The 23932-nt window shown below is 40.2% G+C and overlaps 1 long non-coding RNA gene across 1 annotated transcript in view; it reads left to right on the forward strand.

Moving 5' to 3' along the window:
• D130009I18Rik (RIKEN cDNA D130009I18 gene) overlaps nucleotides 1-23932 on the forward strand; it is a 327640-nt gene that overhangs the window by 79872 nt on the left and 223836 nt on the right. The window contains exon 2 of the long non-coding RNA NR_015593.3: nucleotides 11068-11815. This is a non-coding gene — a long non-coding RNA (RIKEN cDNA D130009I18 gene). The remainder of the gene's footprint in view (nucleotides 1-11067; nucleotides 11816-23932) is intronic.

Here is a 23932-nt window from a genome sequence, read left to right on the forward strand (position 1 = left end):
TCCAGAGGAGAAATTCTATTACTAATGGAGCCATTGAAATAGATATCAGAGGAGTGGATGGACCACTTTGTTTCTTGTCAGGTTCTATATTTGGCTTTCTAAAGCCCATTTGAGTATTTATCTACTATTGTTGTTGTTGTGGAGTAGTGTGCCTAGGGGAAATCTGCAAGAGGGATGAACAGGCTTGATTTCTATGTCTGCATCCTCCTTTTCTACCTGTATATTCTTAGGCAAGTGACTGTAGATCAAAGGACTGACCTTGTCCATTCCCCATAAGGAAATACACCTCTCAGATTCCTATTGAAATTATCCCATTTTAAAATACGAGTGATATTTGTCATAGGGGAATAATGTCTTGTATAAAGAGTGGATAGATCCTTCTGGTTGAGAAAATAGAGCTGACTATGACTCAAAGCCTGAAAACCTTTGAGAGGGTAGAATTTCCATTCTTGGTTAGCTCTGGAATTTTATAGTCAAGGTACTTTCTCCTTGTAATTCATCAATTTCAGATTTTTTAATTGATGAAATATTTAACTTTTAGACAAACTCAAGATCTGATTTCAAGAGACATGAGTTAAAGCATTTCAGCTGGTATGTGATGCCTTTCTGGAGCAACATAGACTTTAATACCAGAGATGTCTGCAATGTAACATTTTGGGCTGTAAAGAACATTGCCTGAGTTGATATGAATGTGTAGCCAAGAGATATTACATATCAAATGGGACCAAGGCCATTTGTTAATCTGTTTCTTTATAAAGCAGAATTTCTAGTTACTATGATAATAGAATTGTATCCACAGATATGTTGAAATCATTTTCACTTTATCTTGAGAGATATGCAGATTGATAATACATATATATATATGTATATATATTAACTTTTATTGGTTCTTTGTGAGTTTTACAGCATATACTCCAATCCCACTCATCTCCCTCTCCCCTCATACCTGTCCTTCATCCTTGCAACCAATGCTTCCCTCAAACACAGGGGAAATTTTTCATTGTGGGAGCTGTAGTGTGCCACAATGTGTCCTGCAGAATATCCTTTGTCCACACTTCTTTGCAAATATTCATTGCCATAAGGCATTGGTGTGGTATGAGGCCTCTGGCTTCTACTACACTATCTACACTGGAACCTAACTGGGACTGCTCTCAGATACCCTGTTGTTGCCCTGTGTGATGGTGATCCTGTAGCTTCGGATTGGTACAATCTTCACTTCAGCAGTTTATCAATATGGTAGATTTGGGGGTGTGCCAATTCAAAGCCCTGAATCTGGTCCTGGGAGAAATCTGAGCTAGTTAGCCCACAGCTCTCCTGCACTAACACTATCAGGGAGAGCTCTCCTGACCTGTCCCAGCTGGCCCATCCAATGCTGCCAGCAGCAAGAGGCAGAGCCAGCTCTCCCACCTGAATAGGGGGCAAGAGATGAGAGAGGGGAGGAGGGCATCTTGATGAGGGATGATGGGATGGTCTTATTTTAGCTGATTAGAAGTGAAGAAGACACATTGAAAAGGAAACTATACAAACAAAAATCAGAGGAGTATCTGGATTGTTCAAGGTTGAAGGATGAAAAGCAAATTAAAACTAACAGCCCTACTTGGCAAAGGTGGGGGACAGAGAGAGAGAAAGTTGAGGAAAAAGAAAAGAAAAGAGCTCAGAGCTAACTGTAGTTCTCCAAGAAGCAGTTGTATTATAAAATCAGCATGGGGAACGGGTGTGTCAAGAAGGTGGTGGAACACTCTAACAACTGTTGCCTCAAAGAAGTATTCATTCAAACAACTCTCCAAGCACCAGAACCCATGTACAATCAGGAAGAACCCCTTGCATATTGTAACACCTGGATGTAGCATGGGATGTTGGGAAAGATTCATTGAAGACTGGAGAAAGAGGAGTTACACAGAGCTCACATGACCCATCTCACCAGGCTATACAGAGTCAAAAAAGAGATTCTGCTTTGTTGAAGAAGAGGAAAGTGAGCAACAAACTTTGCTTCACACCCATGATGGCACTGTCCCCTATCAATTCTGGTAATAGACAGGCTTGCCTGACTCTAGACCCCAGGGCAATGGCTGTGGCTAAGCTGCAAGGTCGGCTCCAGCACTAGGCTAGATCTTCCAGCCCAAGGCTTCAGGTCTACATATTATAGCCTTGGTCCCCAGAGTGCCCCCTGAAAGCTCAACGTTAGCCTACCAGATTCTAATACTACTATTAGCATCATCATGGCCTTTGGAATCATTTCCATACACCCACAAATGAAGTACATGGTAAATAAATAACTGCATTGACAGTAACTTTAAAGATGATGGTAATTATTTAGAAATATAATTAATAAAGAAGATGCAAGATCTGCATACTAAAAATTATAAAATACTGATGATAAAAATTGAAAATGCAAACCGAAGGAAGACAACCTGTCTTCACAATTAGAAGAATTACTAATATTAAAATATCCATATTATCAAGGCCATCTTTATATCCAGTGCAATCTCTTTTAAAATATCAAAAAACATTCACAGAAATTTTTAAAATGTTAAAATTTATGTGGGAACAAAGGAAACCCTTCTATAATGGAAGGTCTAAGGAAAAAGAACAAAGCTGGAGGAATTTCTGTAGCTGATTTCAAAGTCTACCACAAAGCTAGTATACTAAAACTATGGTGTGGCATAATCATCAATACATAGACCAATTTGGAAGCAGAGGCAAACAAGAAATGGCGCATGCTTTCAGTTGCCTGGTTTTTGACAAAGGTGCCAAGAACACAAAATGGGGAGGAAACAATTTCTTCAATGTATAACTTTGGGGAAACTGTGTACCTACATGCAGAAGGATGTAGTTAGAGACCTGCCTTCTAGTATGCATGAATAACACAACTCAAAACGGATTGAATTATTAAATAGGAGGTTTAAAATTAGAAAACAACTGGAAGAGGGTGGGAGAGAAAAAGTCTCCATGACACACCTCTGAACAATAAGTTTTTGCTTAATACCAGAGGCACCGGCAGAAGAAGAGAAAATAGACATTTAGGTTACACAAGAAAAAATGGTTTTCGTAGCCAAGTCCTAAATCAACAGCGTGGAGACAGAACTGATAGGGTGGAAGAAAATGTTTGCAGTTCACTAATCTGAGAAGGAGTTCATATCCAAAATACATAAGGAACTCAGTTCAATGGCAAAGCAAGGACCCAAGCAAAATAATAATAATAATAATAATAATAATAATAGCAATGATAATAATGTTCTTCAAAAGCAAACTAGCAAATGGTTTATCTTATTTAAATATTTTTAAATATTTTTTTAAAAAAATGTTCAGATACTAATCAGGAAGTCAAAGCAAATAAAAATCAGTGAGACACCATCCCACTCTAGTTAAAAACCCCACAAAAGTCACCATGGTTGGCAAAGGTGTGAGGAAAGAAACCTACACTTTTTGAGGGTATGTAAGTTACTGTGCATATTATGGAAAACAGTGGAGTGGTTCCTACAAAATGAAAAGTCATATGATGCAGAAATCGCACCCTTTTGTATAAATCCACACTTCTTTTTTTTAAAGAAATGTTTTTATTAGATATTTTGTTCATTTACAATTCAAATGCTATCCCAAAAGTCCCTTGTAGCCTCCTCCAACCCTGATCCCCAACCCACCCCTTCCACTTCCTGACCCTGGCATTCCCCTGTACTGGGGCATATAATCTTTGCAAGACCAAGGGCCTCTCCTCCCAATGATGGCCAATTAGGCCATCTTCTGCTACATATGCAGCTATAGACAGGAGCTCAGGGGGAACTGGTTAGTTCATATTGCCATTCCTCCTATAGGGTTTCAGACCCCTTCAGCTCCTTGGGTACTTTCTCTAGATCCTCCATTGGGGGCCCTGTGGGGTCACTCGCATAGCCTCACAAGAGTCAGCTATATCAGGGCCCTGTCTGCAAAATCTTGCTGGCATATGCAATAGTGTCTGCGTTTGGTGGTTGATTATGGCATGGATCCCTGGATGGGGCAGTCTCTGCATGGTCCTTCCTTCCGTCTCAACTCCAAACTTTGTCACATGATATGCACTCACTCAGTTCACTGATGGGGTAAGGTGGGTCGATTCAAAGCCCTGGATGTGGGCCTGAGAGGTGTCTGAGCTTGTCTGTCCACAGCTCTCCTGCATCCACACCATCATGAGGAGCTTGCCCGACTGGTCCTACTGACTAGAGACTTTTCTCCTCTGCTTTCTCCAGTTGTTTTCTAGTTTCCAGCTCTCCTGCTTTCCTGCCCTCCGGGATGAGCCTGGCTCATTCATACCCATGCCGTCAGGGCCAGCTCTACTGTGCTGCCCAATGGAGGTGCACGGCCCTGCTCTCCCGAGTGCTGCAGCCATGGAAGGGCTGAAAAGGCTCTCCCACCTGCCATATGGGGGAAGGGGTGAAGCAGGCATGGTATCCCTCCTTTGCCTGGGACACTACTTGGCAGACAAGTGGCAGGCACAGCTCTCCCACACTTGCTTATGCCCTCAGGACTGGCTCACCCACACTCTTGCCACCAGGGCGAGGTCTCCTGCTCTCAGGACTCCAGGGCCAGATCTCCTGCCTGCTGCATGCAGCTTCCTTGGGGTCGGGGAGGGGAGGAAATCTCTCTCACAACCACACTGCTTGGTATACAGGTGGCAGGGTCAGATCTCCCAAACTCACAGCCTTAGTCTGGGTCATACGTGATCCACCACCAGGGCCAGCTATACTGTGCTGCAAAGGACCTTCTGTTCCCAGAGCTTCAGCTGGTAGGTGGCAGGGCCAGTTATTACAGCCCTCAGATAGCAACATGACCCCAGGCAGCAGCCCAGTCCAGAGATGCCTGGCCTTTGGTATTAACAGACCTTGCTGCTGCAGGGCCACAGACCCAGACATGGCACTCGGTGACAGCACAAGCCAGGATCTCACCATGGTTTTAGGTGGCCTTGCTGGCTAGTTACATCAGGTTGCTCTGCACTAACCTCGAGGCTCCAGTTTTACCTCTCTTCACTGTGCCCACATCTCTTTGCTTCTCTTCTCTTCCATCTCTCCACCACTTACTTGCTCATTTTAGTGGCTCCTAGGGCCTCTGGGCGTCTGGGGTAATCTCAGGAATGTTCTACCCCATCTGTGCAATGTGGCAATGGGCAGGGGTTTTCTCAGGCTTGCTCTGACTGGCTGGGCTATGTGAGACCACGCAGAAGTAGTCTCTGGTGTGGTCTGCCCGCTATGGCCACATGGGCACAGACTGGGGTCATTTCAGGTCTGGCAGTCTTCCAGATGTTAGTATTTTTAAAAGTCTACTTTGAAAGTTAACAGGCACACATGTTAACTTGCCCAACTTCCTGTTATAGCTAACACTCATAGATGTACAGGGATGATGAGTAGGAAAAACTCAATAGCTGTTAGAATAATATTAAAGTCGAATTCCTGTGACACCCATGTCATCACTATACTACAGATAAATAAGAGTACTTAGCCCATGTACCCTTGTTAATGGATGAATAAAGGCTTCCTGGAACACTACAGACATAGTTCCTGGAGCTGAATGGGGTCTGTTAAGAACAATTTTGTTGACTGATTTCAGTGTCCACTGTATAGATGGGATCCAAGGGTGGTTTCAAGGGGTTTTCAACTTCAATCACCATACTCCTAGGATTGAGCAGTTCCACCCATTGGCTGCTGTAGTCTCTTCCATCTAAGCATTTTTTTTTCTGTTGTATGAAAGTGGAGAAGAGAAGAGTCCCCAACTCTTTTTTTTTTTCCATTTTTTATTAGGTATTTAACTCATTTACATTTCCAATGCTATACCAAAAGTCCCCCATATCCACCCACCCCCACTCCCCTGCCCACCCACTCCCCCTTTTTGGCCCTGGTATTCCCCTGTACTGGGGCATATAAAGTTTGCAAGTCCAATGGGCCTCTCTTTCCAGTGATGGCCGACTAGGCCATCTTTTGATATATATGCAGCTAGAGTCAAGAGCTCCGGGGTACTGGTTAGCTCATAATGTTGTTCCACCTATAGGGTTGCAGATCCCTTTAGCTCCTTGGCTACTTTCTCTAGCTCCTCCATTGGGAGCCCTATGATCCATCCATTAGCTGACTGTGAGCATCCACTTCTGTGTTTGCTGGGCCCCGGCATAGTCTCACAAGAGACAGCTACATCTGCGTCCTTTCAATAAAATCTTGCTAGTGTATGCAATGGTGTCAGCGTTTGGATGCTGATTATGGGGTGGATCCCTGGCTATGGCAGTCTCTACATGGTCCATCCTTTCATCTCAGCTCCAAACTCCGTCTCTGTAACTCCTTCCATGGGTGTTTTGTTCCCAAATCTAAGGAGGGGCATAGTGTCCACACTTCAGTCTTCATTCTCCTTGAGTTTCATGTGTTTAGCAAATTATATCTTATATCTTGGGTATCCTAGGTTTGGGGCTAATATCCACTTATCAGTGAATACATATTGTGTGAGTTTCTTTGTGAATGTGTTACCTCACTCAGGATGATGCCCTCCAGGTCCATCCATTTGGCTAGGAATTTCATAAATTCATTCTTTTTAATAGCTGAGTAGTACTCCATTGTGTAGATGTACCACGTTTTCTGTATCCATTCCTCTGTTGAGGGGTAATGAAAATGAAGCCACAACGTACCCAAACCTATGGGACACAATGAAAGCATTTCTAAGAGGGAAACTCATAGCGCTGAGTGCCTCCAAGAAGAAACGGGAGACAGCACATACTAGCAGCTTGACAACACATCTAAAAGCCCTAGAAAAAAAGGAGTCCCCAACTCTTATATAGCTGTCTTAAATACCCATAGAAGATCCTTGCCTCAGACAATCTATTTATGTTTCCTTCATCTGTGAACTTGAATCCTTGCTATGGCTGAGTAAAGTATTTGTAGTAATTGGTAGATATAGACCTTGCCATGAAAATATTGATTTAACCCTAGGATATTGGAAGCTTTTTATTGATCCTCTAAAGCATTCTCAAATTCTCTATGATGGAAAACCAATTTCTTTTTTAAAAAAAGTTCTAATGTTTATGGATTTATACATTTATAAAATACAATAAATATGATTACTAGAGAAAGTGAAATGAACTCAAAGGCACGGGAAAGACAAGATTCGACGTTTCAGAGATATTCAAAAGAAAAAAAAACAAGATATTCAACATAGCTCTTTGCTCATTGGAATAGATTCTAAACGATTTTCCCCTGTTTCTATAACACCCATCACATCACAAGCTGAACAGGCACGTTTCATACATGAACACCAGTCCACAGACCATGTTTTGACTAAATCCTGAATATGTTTGCTGCTTCTACAGATATAAATAAAATGACTGACTACTCTCATCCTCAAAGTCTGAAAGAATTACTGGAACGGACGATAGAAGTGTACCACTGACGGTGGACTTCAACACACAAACTTTATGCAAATCCCGGACTTTAAAAAAATACATTGAGTAAAATACACACTGAAAACAAAATTAAATATGTATGTGGGGTAGTATAAGTGAGGCTTCATTGCCCTGTTTTAAGTCTATCTGAATAACTCTATGTAATGAGAGATGGCTGGTAATTATTATTTTACCCCTGTGCAGAAAAATACACACAACAGTTGGCACTGACTAGAGAGGATGGCTCGTTTAAGAGTCAACCATCTGGAGCGCTGAACAACTGGAATCCAGCCTGAGACTCTGGCTGTCTTCTGAGATGTGCCGTGGTCTTTCTCAGGTTCATTAAGCTATTTTGTAAAATACCTGATAGCATTTTACTTTTCTCTTTCCAAGTATAGTCTATATAATTTTGCTTTTATAATCATTTGAAATTATGAAAAGAAGCAGATCGGGGGCTATGGGCAAGGGATATGGGTTCCAACACCCAGGAAGGTGCAATTAGAGCCCTGTTTTAAGCCATATAGTATTTGACTAAAGCCTGAACTAATATAGGAAAATCCTCCCTTAAGTTCTAAAAGGATTAATAAAGGGAAAAATAGGAAAGAATAGAGGGAAACCTGGCTTAGGATCTGTAACTTATCAAACCCTAACAGATCTTAAAGTAAAATTTAAAACTAAGGTATTTTTTTGATGGAATGGTATTTTGAAATATCTTGTTCATTTATAAAAAACTATATGAAAATATACTACTATAGAACCTTCCATATATGTATAGAGTTCAACATAAATTGGACTTTGTGGTGGTTTGAATAAAAATGGTCCCCATAAGCTCATAGGGAGTGACCTTATTTGAAAGCATTAAGACATGTGACCGTGCAGAGGAGGTGTGGTCTTACTGAGGGAAGTGTGTCAGTTGAGGTAGGCTTTGCAGTTTCAGAAGCTCAAGCCAGGCCTAGTACCTCACTCTCTTTTTTTCCTTCTGTCTGCTGACCCAAATGTAGAACTGTTAGCTACCACTTTAGCACCTCTGTCTGCCCTCATGTCATGACATAATGAACTAAACCTCTGAACTGTAAGCCAGCCCCAATTAAATTCTTTTCCTTTTTTAAATTTCTTTTATTAGATATTTTCTTCATTTACATTTCAATGCTATCCCCAAAGTCCCCCAGACCCTCCCCCCCCCACTCGCCTACCCACCCACTCCCACTTCTTGACCCTGGCATTCCTCTGTACTGAGGCATATAAAATTTGCAAGACCAATGGGCCTCTCTTTCCACTCTTTTTCCACCGACTAGGCCATCTTCTGCTACATATGCAGCTAGAGTCAAGAGCTCCGGGGGTTACTGGTTAGTCAATATTGTTGTTCCACCTACAGGGTTGCAGAGAAGTGGATGCTCACAGTCAGCTATTGGATGGATCACAGGGCCCTCAATGGAGGAGCTAGAGAAAGTAAATTGTTTTCTTTAAAATAATGTTTTTATCTCATGGTGTAACTTGCCTAGTACCTCTCATTCTGGAGCCAGTAACTGGAGCTAATGTCCTGTCTGAAGTTTTGATCAAGTAGAAGATCCACTTACCAGATCATTTGTATGATTTCAGATAATGCTTTATCTCCTACTATGCAGGCATTCTGGGGTATGTGAAAGGAAAAGGTATTCCATATAGAGCAAGACCAAAGACTAACCAGTTAATGAGCTTAGCAGACCATAGTCTAAGGAAGTGATTTCATAAGGACATAATATGTAAAGGTAAATGCCATTAAAGTCCACTTTAGTCTCTGTTATCCATAGCTATTTCTCTTCTCATCCATTTCAAAACATATGCACTTCTTATCCATAACTTTAAAATATCTTGGTTTTGACTATAGATGTATTATATGACTAAGATGAGTAATTTCATTATTCCATGTAGAAGTAAACTTCTGAAAAACGTGTGTGTCAGGATTTTTTTTTTTCATTGCTAACACAAACTACTGGATAAAAAGCAATGTAAAGAAGGTTTTGCTGGGGCTTACAGTTTTCGGGGATACAGTCCACCATGGCAATGGAAGTTTGGCAACACTATGTGGTGGCAGAAGTATGCAGTTTAGCATTCTTACTTCTTCACGTTTGGTGGGACAGGAGCCAGAGAGCAGACAGACTGTCCTGAGTGTCCCACATCTCCCACTGAGGCTCCGCCTCTTAAATGTTCTCAAATGTTCCAAAACAGCATCAACAGGAAACAAAGTGTTGACATGCATAGCCCCATGGGGGGGGGCAGTTCACATTCAAGCCACATAACATATTAGTTTTTATTTTTTATGTAGCTTATTATTATTAAAATGATTTCTAAAACTTAAAAAATGAAATGATTTCTATAGTCAGACTTATAAGCATTTATAGAATTGTCAGTAAACCTAAAAAATATAATTGTGGAATAGTTTAAAATCAAGTTATTCACTAGGTGCCTCAGATGATTTTTGCATTTTCCTTATAGAATCTAATTTTCCCCTCATAACAAACACTTAAGGCGATTCAATTTAGTCTTCATCGAGTACATGAAGAAACTGACATAGACAGAGGTTGGGCACCTCAACACAGGCTTACAGATAACAGGTAGTAAATGGAGCCAGGGTAGCAGGTAGAATGGAGCCCGGACACAGGACTACATGTTTAAACCCTGTATTCTCATATCTCTGAGATACAAGAGCTAGGTAATCTAAGCAACAGTGGTGACTGAGAATAGCACTTATAAAATAGTCATCATCATTTGATTTATTAAAGCAAAACACCCATTAGAAGTCTACATTAGGGCCTTTTGTGAAAAATATTTCAAGATGGACACTGACCCCATCGACAGAGGAAAGAAATCAAAGCAGTTTCCACTCTAAATGTTATTGGGTTTTTACCAAATATTATGGAGGGGAAAAAAAGTCAATGAAAGCTTATTTCTCCTTCCAGAAAAGAGCTTTCCCAGGAAGGTGTCCACTCTTATATTCTGAATCTATAACCATTGTATAGATCAGACTCAGACTGACAGAGTCCCAGAAGGTTTGTCTCAATATAACTCAAAGATTCCAGTAGCTATGATGTCTGAAAATGCATAATCTTATTCTTGGTATTGATAGTTTATGTGATGGCATATGAATTCTTATTGATGTCATTATACAGAATTACTGAGGATGAAACTAAGGGGGAAAAGGTATTCTTTCATTAGCGCAGGTTTTAATATGTAAAGAAATACTTTGAATATTTGAATATTCTCTATTTCTAAGGACATTTCATTAAACTGATTTTCACTTAGGTCAATTATGCAGGCAAATATCTGTTTGAATGAGTGGTAAGGATCTTTGAGCGACATGGTTGCTAGGGTAAGGCTATCAATAAATTTAAGTAAAAAAAATAGGAGATTATAGCTAAGGCCAAGCAATACATTTAACACGAACAGCCTATGATGGGGATAGCAAAAGAATTTTGGAAACCCTATGGAGACCTGAGCTCAACAAGATGGTTTTGCCCTTCTATAGAGAACGTAATGCTGTCACTCACCAGCCTCTGGAGCCCAGTGTGCATGTGGAAGTCCAGAAGCAATAGTATCCTTGTGTATATAAATCACATAAAGGGGCTGATGATAAAGCTCACTTGGTAGGGTGCTTGTCTGACATTCATGAATCCCAGGCCCTAAATAATCATTACACAGTGGAGCCCCCTGTCGTTTCAGCACTCTGGAGGTGGAAGCAGAAGAGTCAGAAGTTCAAGGTTATCTTCAGTTACACGAGGAGATCAAGGCCATCCTGAGCTACAGGGACACTTGTTATCAGTTTTAAATCGTAAATAAGGAAGCAAAAGTGTAAACGGAGAGTGACCACATAGATATTGTGACTTAAAGCCTGGTTTTAAGGATGTGTCCCAAGTTCTCTATCAATCTGCTCTTTCAGACTTTTTACTTCATGGTATATGAAAAGATGATTCAAGACTCAAGAGACTATAGTCTTTTATACTAATCCTTAAAAGGACAAACAGTTCTACCAACTGCAACTTTCTCATCTGTAACACAGACACGAGCTAAGTAAGAGGCTGACTGAAGTAGTCCTTGGGCGAGGCTTCCCTGGGCTCCGTCGTCACCAAGAGCTTTGGATGCTTCTCCAGACATCACAGAACCCATCTTCTTCTGCTTCCATTTGGCACTCGCATGCCAACATCCAGGACACTGCACTCTGCTCTTAAGATATCTCTCAGGAACTCAAAGAATGATGCTAACTCCCTGAGCTCCCAAGAGTGATTAAAGTCCACTTTGAAGATCCTGCAAGTCGTGCTACTTGAGAGAAGAACTCCCCACCTTGCACAGAAGTGGGGAGAACCTTACGGGTCAGTGCTCACATATGGAATACAGTTAGAGGCCAGAAGAAGGAAAGGAGTCTGTGTCTCACCGTACTAGTCGGGTTGAGATTCGGTAAGCCTAGTTCTTTTCTCTCTGCCTCCATGTAATCAATGCCACTAACTTTAATCTACATCTCAGATTCCCAAGTTACAGCTAAAGTGGCTGACATGTGGGAGGATGCTTAGAATCATAAACAGAACACAGGCATTTTGCTTTGCTAAAAATTTTCTAATCTCAGTGATTACCTATCCTAATTAAATTAATCTTCTGATAAGCTCAACATTTTTGTTTTTTGTTTTTTTCATTGTTTTGTCCTTATAGTCACATGCAGCTCTTCCCTGGGTGTCAAAAAAGAGGTATGTAGTAACTCCTGGAGGTAAATGAAAACCCAAATTAAATTGTCACATCTGAAAGGAGATTCTTGGTACCTCTTCATCACTCACTGAAAACACTGTCCACCAGGCTCTCTGTGCATCTGACTCCTCCCACAACCTTCCATTTCTTTCCTAATGGCTTTTGCACATAAGAAGTACACTCATCAATAATGCACATTTTTCAGGCATAGTAAAAAAAAATGTTTGTGAAAGGCTATTAATGCAAAAGCAAAATGTCCACATTGCAAACACTAATCCCCCCATTTATTTTAAATTTTTTCTTGAAATTACTTAAAACTCAGTCTATATTTGAAAAAAAAATTTCAGTAGAAAAGGGTCAGTGGAAGAACCAGCAAAACACAGCTGTTTGAGCTCCTCAGACGCTCAGGAGTTTGCCCAACAGATAATATTTGTTTCCTTGATTTTAAAAATAACACAGCTAATTTCTTTTGGACGTGATATGGAGGGTGATAATAATATTCATGAGCTATGATCCAGAGCAAAAAGTTTCCAAAAAAGAGTGCATTTTTAATATGGAGTTGTAAAGCCCTAGAAAAGTGGAGTGTTTAATGGGAAAAGTGACATGATCTTAACACTATATTGGGGATGGTTCCATTATAATGAGAGAAACTATTGGTTGGAACCAGAACAGCTATATTCTTCTCTCAGCTTCCACAGTCCCCACACCCCTGGAGTACCATTCGAGACAGTGATGAACTGTGGTCTCAATTCCCTTATTAGCTGTAAGACCTAAAAATTATATGTGCAATTAAAAGGCAAAATGCTGATATTACTCATAGGAAGCCCTTTGTACATTAGCAAGGTACAAAAGTCTGCTGACACTTTGCAACAGAGATAGTCAGCAGGGCAGAAGATTAATAGAGCCTCATAAATTTGCAGGGTGAATACAGTAGATGGGGCAGAATAAGCATGTTGTGGTAGAGATAAATAAAGGGCATGGTCAGCTTGACAAAACATTTAACAAGGAACACAACTGATCCTCTTCTGCAGTTTGCTGGGCTGGCATTAGCTCTTTTTATATAACTACACATAATTACACCACAGCAGTTGCTGTTTGTGTCACAAAGGCCTCCACTGTGACCCAGAGCAGAGGGAAAGCCATCCATTCAGATGGGTTACACATTGTGTCACGCTGCCTTGTCCTTGTACCCTTTTCAACCAAAGGCTTTGATGGCCAAGTGGTCATTTTATCCTCTGCCAGAGTTCTCCTGGGTTCATAGGCTACCCTTTCCTTTTCTGGTGGGGAAGCAAGACAGAGCACTAATACTTCAAGGCAAAAAGAATAGGAGTTTTTTTTCTGTTTTTTTTTTTTGTTTTGTTTTGTTTTGTTTTGTTTTATTTTGTTTTGTTTTTTAAAGCTATGCAACATTATTTGGGAAATGTGTAGTATTATTTGGGAAATGAGATTTGATTCCATTTTTCAACAGTCATCTAAGGCCTTAATTAAACAAGCTCTATCCTTTCCCTCCTTGTCATCGCCAGCTTGGCAAATGTTATTTTAGTGTTGGTTAGATAGATGAAAACCTCAAAGAATTTAGCCTGTACTCTCTTGTTTTCTAATTCCCAAGTGGGGCTTTTGAAAAATCCTATGTGAAAATGAGACCCCAAAATTTCTCTTGGGGAATCAAATGTTTTGCCTGTCACTTGGCTGGGGCCTGTTTTCAGTTGAGACAGAACTGCAGTCTGACTGCCAAGCCTTTACAAACTTGTAGCAATGTCCTTTGCCATGAAAGCACGAAGGAGCCACAAAAGAAAGTCTGGCTTTTAAGGACTTGGAAGGTCCTAGACAGTACAGCAAGTAACACTGCCCGGGTTACAGCCCCAGGAGCGTAAGGTATTTGTCATGTGAGAAGATGTCACATAGGATCAGGGAGCTATTCGGGGGCCTGTTAGAATAGTCCAGCTCAGACCAAGTATTGTTCAATCTCTTGTGTGTCTTCTCCTCTCCATGTAGGAAGAGGAGTCTGGAGGATGACGGTCACCATGGTAGAGTTTCCTAACATTTGTTGTTAGGAAGTAAAAAAAGAAAAAAAAGTTATCCTTAGAACTTTGCAGTATGTGGAAATTTGGAAGCCACAGATATATTCTAGTTCTGTTTCTGAATCCGCTGATATTACCAGTGGATCTAGGTCCATGGCAATCTTTTCTGAAGTATGTTTACTCGCCATTTGGATTAAAAAAAAATCCCCAACTTGTTTGTATACTTAACAACTTTAGTTTATCCTCTCTGTGCCGGTCCTTGTGAGTCTTTGCTCTGGGGAGAAAAGCATAAAGGAAAAGCTTCTGTACACGGCCTGGGTAGCCATTTATATGAATTGGTTCTGTACACGGCCTGGATAGCCATTTATATGAATTGGTTCTCCATCTAAATTTAAGAACTGCATTAAAGCCCTAGCATTAGAGAGTTTGGTCACTTAAGAATAAGAGTGAGGGCCAAGTTTCAGTTTCAAAACTGTGAGGCTAACGAATGATGGAGTCTGACTCAAGAAAATATCTGCTTTTAAAAGCCTATTGCTAAAACAATGGGTTATATTCTATGGCCCCTCAGCAGGAAAGTTTAAAGAGAGGGCTGCAGGTATGAAAATCCAATGGAACACTTATTCAGTCCAAGTGCAGTTTTCACAGAGCAGAGTATGAACCTTCAAGAACTTTCTTCCACAGTAACAGAGAATTATAAGTGACAAAAGACACCCTGTTTATAGCTCTCTCCACATGCGCACAAGCCGTCTCAGCACCTGCCGAGAGGATCATTTGTCAGGACATGGTTTTCTCTACTGTGGTGGCCTAATAAAGTAGCAATCACTTACTCTGTTTCTACTTGGCATTCATAGTACCTTCTCTCCCGAGTTCATGGAGAGTAGTGTGTAAGAATGGCTGCTCACAGGGCTCTGACTTACTAGAGAGAATATCTGTATTAGTAAATGTTGCAAATGGACTGGACATTTACACACACACAAAAATTCTTCTGGAGCTCTCGGATTAGCAATACACCTTGCTGCCCTACTTAACAGCAACTATATTTTAATTGTCCTCTTGCTTCAAATGTCTACATTCCTTTATGAGTAAGCAAGGTTGACTTCTTGGAAAGCCTTTTTTCCCTCTCTTTTTTAAATTTATGATCTAAATAATGCACCCCCACTAAGGGAATAGGCTTGCCACAGATTTATTGTGAGTAACGTTAAGAAACCACAGCCATTCACAAGTTTAAATAAGGCTGCTAATCAGACTGCGTTCTTCACTGTGTCCTGGATCCTCCTGGCAAAGCCTCATCTAAAAATAACATGGCATTCCATTTATAGGAGACCAGGCACTCGCTACTTCAAGATGAATGGCACTTCAAGTTCCAAGTCCCTTGTTAACCCTCATAATCTGCTGCAAATATAACCCATTTGACCAAGCATTTGAATGAATAAAAATTAATCACTGCTGACATTCAGCCCCACAGAGATTAGGAACTCTCTCTCTCTCTCTCTCTCTCTCTCTCTCTCTCTCTCTCTCTCCCTCCCTCTCTCTCTCATTTGCACACATACACAAATATAAATGGTGCTAAAATTAACTGTAAACAATAAGCCAATGTACTTTAAGGTATTTAGCAAACTTATAAAAGGAAAGTATATATTATGTAGTCGAGGAAAGAGTAAACTGACTTCATTTTGACTTTGGATCTAGAAAACTAAATTTCATAGAAGCAATCTATGAAAAAAAAAATTGTTGTTTTACCCCCTAGAATGAGCACTGCTTTTTAAAAGCTCCTCAAAAGTCATTTGTCTAGTTTCTGGTTGAACATCTCTGGCAGCAGAGCATTCACCATCTGTGGTGGTTTGAATATGCTCGGTTCACAGGAAGTGGCGCTATTAGCGGGTGTGGCCTTATGGAAGGAGGTGTAGCCTTGTCAGAGGAAGTGTTTCACTGTGGAGGCAGAACTTTGAGGTCTCATATATATGCTTAATCCTGGTCAGTGTGATCCAGTCTTCTGTTTGCCTTCTGAACAAAGCATAGAACTCTCACCTCTTCCCATGTCATGCCTGCCTGAATGCTGCTATAATCCTGCCTTGATGATAACGGACTGAACTTTGAACCTGTAAGGCAGTCCAATGAAATGTTGTTCTTTATAAGAGTTACCTTAGTCATGATGTCTGTTCACAGCAGTAAAACCCTAACTAAGACACCATCTTAAAGAGCAGCTCTTCACATTGTCAGTAAGAACCACCTCACATCCTTTCTCCAGACAGCACCATTTTATTACCAAATGGCTAGGATAGATTAGAATGAGAAGCTATAAAAGCTGCATTTTCATATAGGATCAAAGGCTTATATGGTAAGCTACATGTGTTGGTCTAGTTTATGCTATTAGAACAAAGCGCTTGAAACGGGATGGTTAATAAAGGAAACAGCTTGATTTACTTCATTTCTGGTGGCTGCAAAGTACAAACAGCTTCCTCCTAGTACCTAGTGAGGGCCTTTTGGCTACATCACAACATGGAAGATAATAAAAGGGGAATCACAGATGTGCAAAGACGGGCACATGGGGTATCCCACCCTACTCTCATAGTAATCAGTCCTGCCCAAACTAACGCAGTCCCTAGAAATGGCCATATAAGCCTGACTACCTCTCAACATTGTCACCATTGGCTTAAGCCTCAGCATGAGGTCAACTGGGGACAGATCTTATTGAATCAAATGTCAATAAACCAAGGAACAACTTTTTTTGGGGGGGGGGTTACTAGCGAACCACCCTTTTTATTGGATTTTAATTTGTCTTTGAGACCAAAGCTTCCCATCTAATGCGTAACTCTCTTGAATCAGCTTCTGTAGGATGAGGACTAAGTGGGTTTTAGGTCACTGTGTTGAGCTGTCCCTCTCAAGACTCTGATCCTCATCAACTCTTCAGATTCCGTCAAGATGCTCCTCTCTTCCTTCTCTCTCTTCTAACCCTTAGATTTTGGTAGTATTTCCAGAACATCACACAGCTAACCTGGTGTCATAACTATCATCTGTGCACTACAGCATCTAACATTCACAAGGAAGTTCATTTAGAAACAGAATATTAGCATATCTGTAGGCTGTAAGGTCATAGAGTAAAATGGGGAATTTATTTTATAAGAGGGGAAACAACTCAATGGACTACCTGTCACATTAAAAAAAAAAAATGGTAAGGACTATGATACAAAGAGTTCAGTGGAGATGAATGTAAATGCCAATCTAAATCCAAGTCTAAATCAAATTCCAGGTTTTAAAAGATGGGTAAGACTGGCTTACTTGTGATGACAGAATCATTTTTATGTCATCTTTTGATGTCCCCCAGTGAGTAGTTCTCTCATGCACTCAAGAAATAAATGCCTAGAAAAGTTGGCACAGTTGTATGGATTTGGTATCTCATATGCTTCAAAATTGTTGCTAATGAGTTAATTATCATTAAGTGATCTTGTTCAAGGAAGTAATGAAAGAATTGTAGTACTTACCAACATTCTGAGAGAAATACACACAGCTTCTCTCATCTCGGAGAGAAGGGAAGGAAGGCCTGAATGAAGGCGGTAGAAAGAGGAACGATTGTGGGGGGAAAGGTATTTGTTAAATCTGTAGGGGAAAGCACAGGTCTTGGCAACCGTTTGAATGTGGCAGAGTGAGAATTTAGGACCCACCAGTGTTCTTGTTTGAAGGACTGAGGGTAAGCTAAGATGGGCTGAAGGAGGAGAAAAATTGTTTTCAAAAAGAGAGCTGGTGAGTTCAGGTTTGGACCTGCAGAGTCTAATGTGCCTCTGTAATATTTAGGTATAGAAGCCATGCAATCATTTGAATATTCTGAATATCATGGCTTAGACTGTGAAATAACTTGGAAGTCTAAGGTAAGAGCTGAAGTCTTAGGTTTGTCTAAAGTCATCAATAGCAAGCTATTCAGGAGGAGGAGGAGGTCACAGAACTGAGAACAAATTATTAGGAAACTAAGACTTTAGTGGAGAAAGAATTGCTTTATGTAGAGCATCAGGGAAGTAAGTCAAAATTGGGGTGGAAGGATACAAAGTTTTTTGTATTGTTTGCTCTGTTTGTTTTGTGGGGTCAGGCTCTCACCATACGATGTGTTTGCTGGTCTAGAACTCAGTATTCAGACCAGACTTGCCTCAAACTCACAGAGATCCTCCTGCCTCTTCCTCACAACTGCTAGGATTAAAGGCATTCATCACTACACCTGACTTTTGACACAGAGGTTTTAATTGTAGGGGGCTCTTAAAAATTCTTGCTTGCATTTTCCTTAGCTCCTAACAGAGCAATTGTGACTCAATACTTAGAGAATCAAGCCGTGATGGCTCCTCAGCTAGATGCATAAATGACTAATATGGAAAGACTCATTCCTTCATGATGGAGCAGACAATTTTTGAGCTGATCCGAGTTCTTAGCAGAAGTCTGCTAAGAGACATAAGAGCCAAATAATCAATAGGTCTTTTATTAAAAAAAAAGAAAATATCTGGGTGTACAGAGAAGGGGCAGGTATTATGGGGTTGAGGTTTCACAAATTTTGTATGTTGAAATTCTACCTGTCAGTTCACGAAAATGCTTCTTTATTTATTTAAAAAAATGAACTATCTTGGTCCAGTTTTATGGAGCTTGCTATGAAGACTTATGATCTGAGCTTGATCCACGGGACTCACATGGTAGAAGGACAGAGCTACATACAAGAACATACAAGACATACAAGTTGCCCTCTGACTTCCTCATGTGTGCCTTGGCACACATATATACACTTGCTCTCTTCCTCAATCTCTCTGTGTCTCTGTCTTCTCTCTCTCTCTCTCTCTCTCTCTCTCTCTCTCTCTCACACACACACACACACACACACACATTCACACATACACACACAGGCACACATATAAAACACTAAATAAATAAATAAAATGCAAATTAAATTAAATTAAATTCAACTAGTTGTTAGGAATAGGATGTACTGTGAGAGAGCACTCAGTCCAATGTGACTGGTTGCCAACGAAGGGAAATTTGAACACAGATACATCATGTTAACATTAGCAGTGAATGCTAAAGCTTGGTAGAGGGAATTTGGACAAAGGCATGGACAGATCCTCCTTTGAATCAGTTAAGAAAAAGCAATTGTACTGGTACTTAGAAGTTCCACTCCTAGTCTCTAGAAACAAAACAAACTGTGTGTACTCTAGTTTATAGCACTTTGACATGACAGGCCTTGCAAACTATTGTGGATACAGATGCTGATAATTACACACACACACACACACACACACACACACACACATATACACACACACACACATATGCTATGTGTGTGTGTGGGGGGGCTATTGGCAACAGAGGAGCTGTCAGCATAGAACTGAATGCCTACAATGGTAGATCACAAGGAGTCAACAGATCTCAGTTGCTAACAGAGAATGAGATTGCTCTTCTAGTTTCATGTCCATTTCTGTAAATAAAAACACACCCCGACACAAAGCAATTTTAGGAAGAAAGGGTTTATTTTATTTCATAGTTCTAAGTTGCAGTCCATGGTTGAAAGAAATTTGAGGCATCAAGAACTTGAAGCAGAAGGTCTCAAAACAACAAAAAAGATGCTGTTCTGATAAAGGATGAAAGTTACACTCATCTTTGGGCATATGGATGTATTGATAAAGCAGTTTGGTACTATATTAATTTAGCAAGATAATAGTAGGAGCTATTACATTCCATGCCATGGATTCTTGTCCAGATTTAGTCCCAGGAATGAGTTACTGCCTGTGGACCAGGCTTTTTTATAAACCAGGACACAGGATGAGTGAGTGGTGAACAAGGGCTAGAAGTGTCTTGCCCAATATTTGACAGCAGAGCTTCTCAACTTTCCTAATGCTGCCACCCTTTAATACAGCTCCTCATGTTGTGATGACCTCAGCCACACAATTATTTTTGTTGCTACTTCATAATTGTAATTTTGCTACAGTTATGAATCATGATGTAAATATCTGTGTTTTCTGAAGGTCTTAGGTAACCCCATGAAAGTCATTCGACCCCCAAATGAGTTGTCACCCACAGCACTTCTTTAGAGAACTCAAGAATAAAAAGTTCTGAAAAGCTGGATATTGATTTTCCAGCACTGTAATTATTGATAGCCAGTAAATTAACCAGTTGAGAGAATAACAGAGTAGGGAAACCAACTGGTGACAAGAGACTGTCCAAGAAAGTCAAGGTAAATGCAGCAAATGCCATACGTGTTCAATACTATTGGTTTGGGTCTTATTATACAGTGCCAATTGTGTCTATGGGACATAGTGGTAATATTTTAGAATGAATGGATTTGCCGGGCAGTATTTTCTCTAACTCTTGCCAAGGGGCTATTGTTGTCACCAAGTATGCTTTCAACTACCTCAATCACATGGTCTGCAGTGTGGTTTTACACATGAGAACTTCCATGGCACAGTGCAGGATGATGACCAAATGGGTCATCCAAAAGAGGGTTATCTTCATCTTTCTGGACGGAGATCCTGTCAACATCAACTGGGATGATTCTCAAGCCAAGTGTTTTTATGGACAACAGTTTTTACTGTTGTCTTCACTATTATGAAAAGAAGTTGGGAACTTCTGAAGGGAGCTACTAAAACTGTCATTATGGTTGTCCTTCTGCTAATGTCCTCATGTTTGTAATGGTTGTGAACTATGGAAATTACAGTTCAGTCCAGATCATCACCAGCACTGCCTATAACATCAAACTCATAGCTTTCCCAACCAAAGTCATCCAGGACAACTTGGAAATCATGGAGAGACTTATAACCACAATCAATGCTATTAATGCCATGCAAAAGACATGGGAGGTCTTTCTTTCTAGGACACTATGATATGATAGCCATGAGGCTTTCCAGATATCATCCCTGTGTCCACTAGTCCTGATAAGGTTGTAGGACAGGCCATCTCAGTGCTGAATGGAAAGTTTGCAAGCATAGTCTTCCAAGTTGCCGTTGTCAATGTGCTCATCATGGGACGTGACCTGCCTATTGAAGAAAGCTAGCAAATGAGATAACATCAAGAATGTTGTTAGACAGGTATTGAAGAATATCCTTAGGATCAGGATGTCTCCTGCACCTTTAACAGTACTTCCTCTCTTTTACCTTTGATGCTGTGGCTGACATCTCAAGGAGCAATTTGCCAGAACTTTTCCTAGTATGATAATAAATTTTGCTACAGCCTCAAGGTGAAGGACTTAAAGGTCCACATAACTTCTTAGAGTTAAGAAGCCATAGATTATCCACCCCGCAAGAACGCAAGAAGAGAGAGGACCTGGCCCAACTCATTCCCTAACGCACTGAGAATGCCTCAAAGTTTGCATCTTAGGTCACCAGAAGAAGGTGATAAATGTAGGGAGCCCTGCTCTCTCACAAACCATCAGCAATGGTCACGACATCCAGCTCCAGCTCCCACCAAAGATGTAGGATTATTGGTGTTCTACTGTTGCCATAACAACAGCAGAAGGTCTTAAACCATACCAGCTTCTTATCTTGGAGTGCAAAAGATAAGAGATCTTAATAGTCAAGTGATTGTAGGGCAATTGGAGTCCTTCTAAAGGCTATTTTTTTTTCTTTCTTATCTTCTTGTGCCTGGCAGGCATCCCTTATGCCTTCCCTCCTCTAAGTTTGACTACAGAAACACTGAACTTTCTAAAACTTTCAATCTGATCTCTGCTTTCCTCATCAGACCTTCCCCAACTGTAGTAGTTCTACTTTTTATAAAGGTTGTTATGATAGATAGAGACTACATAGGGATCTAAGATAATCCATCTCATTAGTTAGTCACATTAACATATCCCTCTTGCAAGATGAGCATAATGGCACATACCTATAACTCCAACTCTGAGTGTTAAGTGTAAAATTAAACCTGTATGTTTTGTGGTTGATTGTGAAGTCATTCTTATTTCAAATGAGCACTGTTCTCTTTTCTGTCCTATTGAATAATGGACTTCTGCTATTTCTCTTATGTGACCAACATCTGTGTTTTTAATTTAACGCATGGAGAGTCACAAAGTGCACTATACCTTACCTCTAATGGTAGCACATTGATAGAAGATGTATGTTTTATGTATACTTTGTTTTTATTTTTGTTTTTATAACTCTAAATCAGTAGGAGGTTGGTTAGTCAAACTGTCTTTGGGTATTATTACCCACGGAGGTTTGACTGAGTATCCCAGCTTATGGCTTCCATAAGCTCAGATATTTGAATATGTGGTCCACAGTTGATGGAACTATTTGGGAAGAATTATAATGACTGGTTCTGTTGGAGGAGGTGTGTCATTGGTGCTGAGCTCTGAAGCTCTGAAGTTTTAACAGCTTACACCATTCCTAGTTAACTCTCTGCCTCATATGTGTCCATTGAGATGTGACCACTAACATCCCTGATTGACTGATGCCATGATCCCCACCATAATGGTCACAGACTTTTATTCTCTGGACTTGAAGCCCAAATTAATGTGTACTTATGCCTTGATCATGGTGTTTCGTCATGGCAAAATAAAAGTAACTAAGGCATTCACCTATTTATTTATAAACTATATCACTACTGCGTCCATTAAAATACTGTACTAAAATGAATATATTCCAATCATATGTTCATGGGATAATTGAAATATTTAGTTAAAAATTGCAAACACTTCAATTACCATTTGCTGAAAAATATATACAGTATAGTCAGTATATGTTGATTGTTGACAGGGTTCATGTGCGGAGATATAACTTGTATTTTTATCAAGGAAACTCTATCATAATTATGAAAAGCAAAGAGAGGCACATAAGATCCCTCTGGTAACTGAGGGAATTCACTGTAGGGAAGAGGAACTTCTAAGGGAAGGAGGGGAGACAGTAAGAGGATAGTAAAAGTCAATACTGGAGGAGTTAAACAGAGGCTGCCACGTGAATGTGTTTAAAATACATTGCTCACACACATAAAATTCCCTAAGACGTAGTGAAAATATTATATTTTAAAAAATCATAACGAAATAGAACATTACATTTTTCCTGATACTTTCTCAAGGAAGGAAACGAAATATTCTATTCTTGGGCTTTATTTATTTTTATACAGTTTATTTTGATCATATTCTTTCACTCTCTTCCAGCTCCTCCCAAATCCTCTATTAAAAAACCAAAAACTTCAAAAACAAAAAAAAAAATGAAACTCAAAATGAAGAGACAAACAAAACTTAATATGATAAAAACACCAAAAAACAAAAACAAAATCCCCAAAAACCCAAACCCTAAACTAAACTAAAAGCACACAAAATACCATGGAGTTGTGTTGCTTTGGCCAGCGGGTCCTGGGCATGGGGTCTGCTGCAAACTGTCTCCTGTGCCTTTTAAAACATAACTCTACCATGAAAATTTTCAAAGCTAGGTGAAATTTTTCAATAGTTTTACTGGACTTGCTTTATCTACATACACTCCTAGACATTAATTTTCCAGGCTTTATAAGGAGAATGTTTTTGGCTGTGTTTTTGGAGATGGTTCATTTGAAAGAGGCTGTCTTAGATACATAATTCTTAGTATGGAGGTAGATGGCAATGACATGTGCCAAGGAAGCTGCCTTGGCTCCCCATCCTTGGACCTTGAATGTTGCCCCTAATGTTTGTAGGCAGGGACAACAAAACTGTAAATGGCTCCTGGGCTAGGTGATGTTTCAGCCTCTACTAATGTCTAATTCTTCTTCTCCAGCATTATGAACTCATATTCATCTTTCTAATCAGAATAGCTACCTCATGAACACAAGAAAACCAGTCACTAGCATTGTTTGTGCCTGTATTCTATATTGGCTTCTAACTGAA

Source organism: Mus musculus, chromosome 14 (genome assembly GCF_000001635.26).
Source record: "Mus musculus strain C57BL/6J chromosome 14, GRCm38.p6 C57BL/6J".
NCBI classification, from domain to species: domain Eukaryota; kingdom Metazoa; phylum Chordata; class Mammalia; order Rodentia; family Muridae; genus Mus; species Mus musculus.